Source organism: Arachis ipaensis, chromosome B5 (assembly GCF_059453495.1).
Source record: "Arachis ipaensis isolate K30076 ecotype BB chromosome B5, ASM5945349v1, whole genome shotgun sequence".
NCBI classification, from domain to species: Eukaryota; Viridiplantae; Streptophyta; class Magnoliopsida; order Fabales; family Fabaceae; genus Arachis; species Arachis ipaensis.
Genome location: NC_142440.1, coordinates 57,480,100 through 57,487,864, shown reverse-complemented (window position 1 = coordinate 57,487,864; position 7,765 = coordinate 57,480,100).

Genomic DNA, 7,765 nt, shown 5'->3' with positions numbered 1-7,765 from the left:
AAGTTGGTTCACCAACGAGGGTGGGAAGATAACTATCTGGCCTGAATCATATGCTTGAAACACACCCCATGAGACTAGCTAAATAACAAGATCCTAATAAGAAAAAGGGGAAAAGAACAATAAGAGTTGAAAAAGAAAGAAAAGTTAATAAAGAATAAGGCTAGGCACCAAGGGTTTGAAACTTGAGAGATGTGTCTGTGGTGCTCCTCTACCAAGGATCTGCTTGGATGAATAAGTTCGTAGGAGTGCTTCATCACTTGGTAACTTGGGTTAACTAACCCGGGATTATCAACTGAAAATCCACTATCAAGAGCAACCTTGCTACAGAACATTTAGTAACCCAAAGAGGTGCTGGACACCAAGGTCTCAAGAAAGAAAATAAACAAACCATGTGCCTGTGGTGTGTATGTATGGGGGAAAGAGACTTGAGGGAGTAAGTCCTTAGGGGTGTCTCAACACCTAGCACCTTGAACCAACTGGTTCGGGAGTGCTGGCTGAAAGCTTATCTTAAAGAGTCGCCCCCTCACAGAGCACCTAGTCTAAGAACACAAACAAGCCCTGAAATAACAAAAAGGATCCATGAATAAAAGTCTCATGGGATGCAATCAAGTGAGTGTTCTAGGACATGATAAAGGTCTGAAAGCCAGTGAAGGAATGAACCTAAGTTGCTATGCATGAAACCACCATAAAACCAGAGGACATAACTTCCACAATAATGACTCATTTCTCTTGGCATTCCATTCATCATTCCCTTGTTCCAGTACTTGCTTAGGGACATGCAAGCTTTAAGTTTGGTGTTGTGATGCCAGGGCATTTTGGCCAATTTCACTAACCCTTTCTTTATTGTTTTTAGGGTAGTTTCATGCATTTTCTTAGGGAATAAGCAAGTTTTGGGTAGAATTTCACTTACATCTTGATTCAAGCATACATTGTGCACTTTACATGATTTCATGAGGATTTTGCATGAATTTAATGACAAATTGGATGATGCATTTCCCATGACTGGGACTAGAGCTTTGATGCGCTTTATTGCTTGATTTCAGGACAAAGGAAGCAAGGAAGAACCACGTTAGCAGCCACGTTAGTCTAACTAACGTGACCTCTAACGTGGAATGGGAGCTAACTTGCAAAGTTAATGAGAAAAGTAATCGCCAATAACGCCCTCGAAGCCATAATAACCCACGTTAAGAGTCACGTTAACTAAGTTAACGTGAACTCTAACGTGGAAGAAAGAAATGAAGCCAACGTTAGTGACACTTACCTCTGTCACTAACGTTGGACCAAGCTCACAATTGGCCACGTTAAGAGCCACGTTAACTCAGTTAACGTGGACTCTAACGTTGAGAAGCAAAAGAAAAGCCAACGTTAGTGACACTTACCTTTGTCACTAACGTTAAGCTAAGCCACAATGAGCCACGTTAACTCCCACGTTAACTTAGTTAACGTGGAAGCTAACGTGGAGGGAGCAAGAATCGCCAACGTTAGTGACACTCACCTTTGTCACTAACGTTGGAATGAGCCAATGTGAGCAACGTTAACTCCCACGTTAACTTAGTTAACGTGGAAGCTAATGTGGATAAGGGAATGATGAGCCAACGTTAGTGACACTCACCTTTGTCACTAACGTTGGAAATGGCTATCATTGCTACGTTAGAAGCCACGTTAACCCAGTTAACATTGACTCTAACGTGGGAAGTAGTGGCACATTGGAACGTTAGTGACAAAGGTAAGTGTCACTAACGTTCTCGAAGGATTGGCAAGCTTACGTTAAGAGCCACGTTAACCTAGTTAACGTGGACTCTAACGTAGGGGGAAGGGAAGACTCTCAACGTTATTAGGAAAGGTGAGTCCCAATAACGTGTGCGAAGGACCAAGAGGCAACGTTAGTGGTCACGTTAGTGCCACTAACATTGAAGTTAACGTGGACCATCCCTGGGTGAGGAACGTTAGTGAAAAAGGTGATTGTCACTAACGTTCTCGAACCCACACTCTCACTTAACGTTAACGCCACTAACGTCCTGAGCTAAACACCCTGCCTACTTCACACTTTTTCTCTTCAAGTAAAGCTAAGCCCACTGCAGAAGATAACTGCTTCAAACTCAAGATCCAAAGGCTCATATCCAAGACTTGAGGAACCAACTAGAAGATCAGAAGAGTAGTATATATCGGGGTAGTTTTGAATTAGAAAAAGAGCTTTTTGGGGGATTGGAAATTGGGAACTACTCTCTGTATAATTTACTTTCTCTGCACTTCTAGTTCTAATTTTCATGATGTATTCTCCATCTTTGTTTTCTATTTCCAGAGCTATGAACAACTAAACCCCTTTCATTGGGTTAGGGAGCTCTGTTGTAATTTGATGGATCAATACTAGTTTTCATTACTCTTCTTCTATCTTTTCTCTTGATTTTACTAGAAAGCTTTCAATCTTCATCCAATTGGGTAGTTATCTTGGAAAAGAAGCTATTCATACTTGGATCTCTTCTGAACCTTGGAAGAGGAATGAAGAGATCATGCTAGAAATGCTTTCTCATGTTGGACCAAATTGGGGTTAGTTGGATATGGTGACTATAATCCTACTAACACTTGATTTGGGAATGCATGTGGTATAATCAGTGACCATACTTCATCTCTTCTCATGAGTAATTGACCAAGGAATTGGCTATTGATCAAGATTTGAGAGATTGAATTGCCAAGGAATTGGAATTCGATCACTTAAGATTGCCAAGGAGATCAATGAATGCATTGATTGAGGAAGAGATGAAAATGAATTTGATCCGGAGAATGCAACATCTCCTAAGCCCAATGAATCCCCATCTCTGATCTTACCCATTCTCTTTAATTTCTGCAATTTACCTTCCGCTATTTACTTTTAGCTCTTTACTTTCGGCATTTACATTTTCTGCTATTTACTTTCTCGCCATTTAATTTCCTGCAACACTCAAACCAAATTCTGCTTCGCTCAACTAGAACATTCCTCTAATTAAAGTTGCTTGACCAATCAATCCCTGTGGGATTCGACCTCACTCTATTGTGAGTTTTTACTTGACGACAATTCGGTACACTTGCCGAAGGAAAATTGTTGAGAGACAAGTTTTCGTGTGCATCATTTAGAAAGTAGATTCTCACCATGGTGACCAAACGTTTTTCGAGATCCATTCGATTGATCTTGATGCCAATCCGTGCACTTCGAGTTGAAGCGTGGAACCTTATTGAACCTTGTGCACCAGCTCTGAGTACGAGCCATTTCCCTCTTACTCTTAAAGCCGCAGAGAGCTCTAAGCTGGCCATCTGTTTCAAGCAACCCATATTCAAGTGGAAAAATAAAGCTAAAGGTTAAGGATTGTACCCACTTGAAGCTTGTATTGGGTGGTAATGGCCTTGGGATGGGTGTTTCCAGTGGTTCTGTAAGTTCTACTCCCTTGTGCTCTTCTGTGAATTTCTTCACTTCCTTCCAGACTTCTTCAAATGCATCCATGTCCTGATCAAAGCCTTCTATGTCTTCCTCGTCACTTAAGTCATAAATGGGAGGTTGAGAGAAATCTACCTCCGCATCATCTTCGTATTCACTTGGGGAAGATTCTTCGATCTCAGAGAATTCACTTGCGGATGTAAGTTCATTACTAGGAGAACTTGACTTGAGATTATCATCATCAAGGAAACTTGCTTCTTGGATTATTCCATCTAGTTCTTCATAAAAGAGTTGTTGTGGGAGTTGTGCACTATCCTACTTAACATCAATTGTAACGTCCTTGACAGAATTTTCCACAATTCTGGATTCCCATGGAAGTTCAGCTTCTCCTAAGTCTTCAACCAACTCTTCTTCTTCTATAATGACAGCGTCCTCTACTTGTTCCAGTACGAAGTCATGCCCTGTTCTGTCCACTGGAGTTTCTAGTATCTCCTTCATACTACGCTCTTCATTAGATTGTCCACATGGGATTGTGGGAGGTCCTTGAATGTTCGAACGTCTAGAAGATAATTGATCTACTGTTTTCTTGAGGCGAACCTTTGATTCTCGGGGTGATGGAATTGGACGTGGTACATGGGGAGGTGGTGGTGTTTAGGAGTAATTGGATTGGAATTGGGGTAAATGAGGATCATATGGTGGTGAATGGTGAAAAGGAGCTTGTGAGTGTGGTGGTTCGAAGTTATGTTGAGAGGATGGTCTATAAGCACAGGGTAGGGCTTGTTGGTAACTACAAGGTTGTCCACCATGTCTATTGGCTTGGTATTCATTATAGAATGGTCTTTGTCCATGATATCTTGGAGGGTGTTATTGCCTAAAGGGTTGATTAGATCCTCTTAGCTCCATCCATCTTTGATTGCTCTGACCTTGATGCATGTTCCTATTATAACTTTCACTCCTTTCAACAATATTAGAACCAAACTCAAAGCGAGAGGGGTGAGAATTCATAGTAGCTAATGGAAATAAAACGAGAAAATAAAGACAAATAAACAAGTAAAAGAAAAATATTTACAATAACCAGTAACAAGGCACACGATTGCAGTTCCCCGGCAACGGCGCCATTTTGAAAGAACTGAAGATTGATGGTTTAGAAGTTATAATAAACTCTCGTTGCAAGTATAGTTACTAAACCAAGCAATCAACCTTTCTTACAAACATTTTGGTTGTCACAAGTAACAAACCCCTTAAAAATTGATAACCGAAGTATTTAAACTTCGGGTCGTCTTCTCAAGGAACTGCAGGGAAGTGTGTTCTTATTATTGGTTTTGAAGATTGTAAATTAGGGTTTTGAAGATGAGGAACAAGTAATTTAAATGACAGGTAAAATAAATAAATAACTGTAAAATAAACTTTTGGCAAGGTATGGGAAATTGGAAGTCCTATCCTAGTTATCCTTATCAATGATGATCAAGATTGAATCTTAATTCCACTTAGTTAGCCTTTACTTAAAGCAAAGAAAGGTCAAGTGACTAATTAGTTTGATCATCAAATCCTAGTTAATCCCTAAGGAAAGATTGGGATTATTGAAGTTCAATTCAATTAGCAAAGATAACAATTATCAATCATGTTGAGTTTGATAACTCCTGAGTTACTGATTTCTTAACCAAGACCAAAAGGGAAAAAGTAAATCAAAAATGTCTTCAGATTGGAAGCAACAGTAATATAAATAAAAGAAAGCAATCATAAATTGAAATACCTCAAATAACATTAATTCAAAGAATAATCTGTAACATAGAAGAATTCATAAATTAAATTGAGAAAATAAGTAAAAAGGATTATTGAACCTGATAAAAAGAGATAATCCTGAAAGCAAAAGAAATCCTAATTCTAAATCCTAAAAGAGAGAGGAGAGAACCTCTCCCTAAAAACTACATCTAAATCATGAAAAGTAACTAATTAGAGACTTTCCTTTGAATCGATGCATTCCCCCACTTCATAACCCCTGATCTGTGCCTTCTGGACTTGGATTTAGGCCAAAAAGGGCTTCAGAAATTGCTGGGAGCATTTTTTGTAATTTCTGGTGCGTGGCCTCTGTCACGCATCCGAGTGGGTCACGCGGTCCCGTCATCTGGAGTTTTGCTTGTCACCCGGTCGCTTCAGTCATGCGTCCGCGTCATATGCGTTTCGCTCAAAGCGCGCGATCGCGTCAATCATGCGGTCGCGTCACTGCCAGTTTCTCCAAAAACTCCATTTTGTGCTTTCCTTCCATTTTGTAGGTTTCCTTTCCATCATTTAAGTCATTCCTGCCTTAGAAGATCTGAAACTACTCAACACACGAATCACGGCATCGAATGGAAATAAAGGGTAATTAAAATAATTACTTTTAAAGCATAGGAAACATGTTTTTCACATTCATCACATAATAAGGAAGGGAAAGTAAAACCATGCAATTAACATGAATAAGTGAGTGAATGATTGAATAAATCACTTAAATTAGGCATAAAATATATCATAAGATATGGGTTTATCACTCCTCATATAATTCCTTTCATCTTCCTTATGTTTGGCTAGGATTTCCTCTTGTCTTACACTTAGATCTTCCATTCCTTGCATGAAGGTTGGGTATCCTGGGTTTAGAGAGGCCATGGCGTTACACAAGTGATTCAGCTTCGCTTGTGTATTGATGTCATACTGCCTCCTGGATATGGTTCTGGCATCATAGAGATGTCTGAATTCGGCCAAGTTCCTCTGTTGCCATTTTCCTTGCTCTACTATTTTGTCTAGTGCACTTTGCACCTCCCCCCAGTCAAATTGTTCTTGCTGTTCCTTCCTCATGTGCTCCCAGTTCCCTTGGAGTTGTTGAATGTTTTGGTTAACTTGGCTCCATTGTTGTTGTTGAGTTTCTTTGAGTTGATTAACATCTTCCTTCAGGTAGTGTAGGTCTCCCTTCATTTGGGGTACATCTCCTTGCAATTGTTCCCAGTTGAAATCCTTTGGAAATTGCTGATATTGGTATTGTGGTGGTGGTTGAAGTGCCAAAAATTGAGGTTGCTCTTCACCCTCTTCCTCTTGTTGTTGTTGTTGTTGTGGTTCATGGGCATGAGCTCTTCGTTCTCTGGCCCTGTTGAGTGGGTGAACAGCTACCACCTTGGCCATCTTTTTGGCAGTTATGAACTTGTCTTGCTTCACAATCACCTCATCAATGATCTTTTCAACTCTAGCCTCATCACATAGCCTCTGTATAATGCTGGGGAATGCCAACCTTGTGTTGTCACTGGTGTTTTTCAGCACTTTGTTGATGTTGTTGGCAATCATCTCCCCCACGTTGATATTCTCTCCTTTCATGATGCTGTAGATGAGCACAGCTCTCTCCTTGGTCACCTCTGAAGTGTTGGATGTGGGGATTAGGGACCTCCTCACAAATTCTAGCCACCCTCTAGCTTTGGGGCTCAAATCTCTTCTCCTCAATTGATTTGGTATCCCATCCTTATCATTTATCCAACGCACATGCATCACACAAATTTCCTTCAGGATCTCCTCAAACCCAGGGTCTTGCTGCTTCATTCTTTCTTCATGGCTCCGAGTAGAGCTTGTCCTCTTCACCATTAGATTTTTTCTATGCTAGAGGGGCTGTAGTCGATGGACTTCCCCCTTACATAGCTAATGTAGCCATATTATTGCCCTGGTTGAGGTACTGCGTTAGCATAGAATTCTGATAAGCGGATAATTTATACGCTTTTTGGCATTGTTTTTAGTATGTTTTTAGTAGGATCTAGTTACTTTTAGGGATGTTTTCATTAGTTTTTATGTTAAATTCATATTTCTGGACTTTACTATGAGTTTGTGTATTTTTCTGTGATTTCAGGTATTTTCTGGCTGAAATTGAGGGACTTGAGCAAAAATCAGATTCAGAGGTTGAAGAAGGACTGCTGATGCTGTTGGATTCTGACCTCCCTGCGCTCAAAGTGGATTTTCTGGAGCTACAGAACTCAAAATGGCGCGCTTCCAATTGCGTTAGAAAGTAGACATCCAGGGCTTTCCCGCAATATATAATAGTCCATACTTTGGCCGAGTTTAGATGACGTAAAAGGGCGTTGAACGCCAGTTCTACGCTGCTGTCTAAAGTTAAACGCCAGAAACATGTTACAAGCCAGAGTTGAACGCCAGAAATACGTTACAAACTGGCGTTCAACTCCAGAAAGAGCCTCTGCACGTGGAAAGCTAAAGCTCAGCCCAAGCACACACCAAGTGGGCCCCGGAAGTGAATTTATGCATCAAATACTTACTTCTGTAAACCCTAGTAACTAGTTTAGTATAAATAGGACCTTTTACTATTGTATTAGGCATCTTTGGGAGATC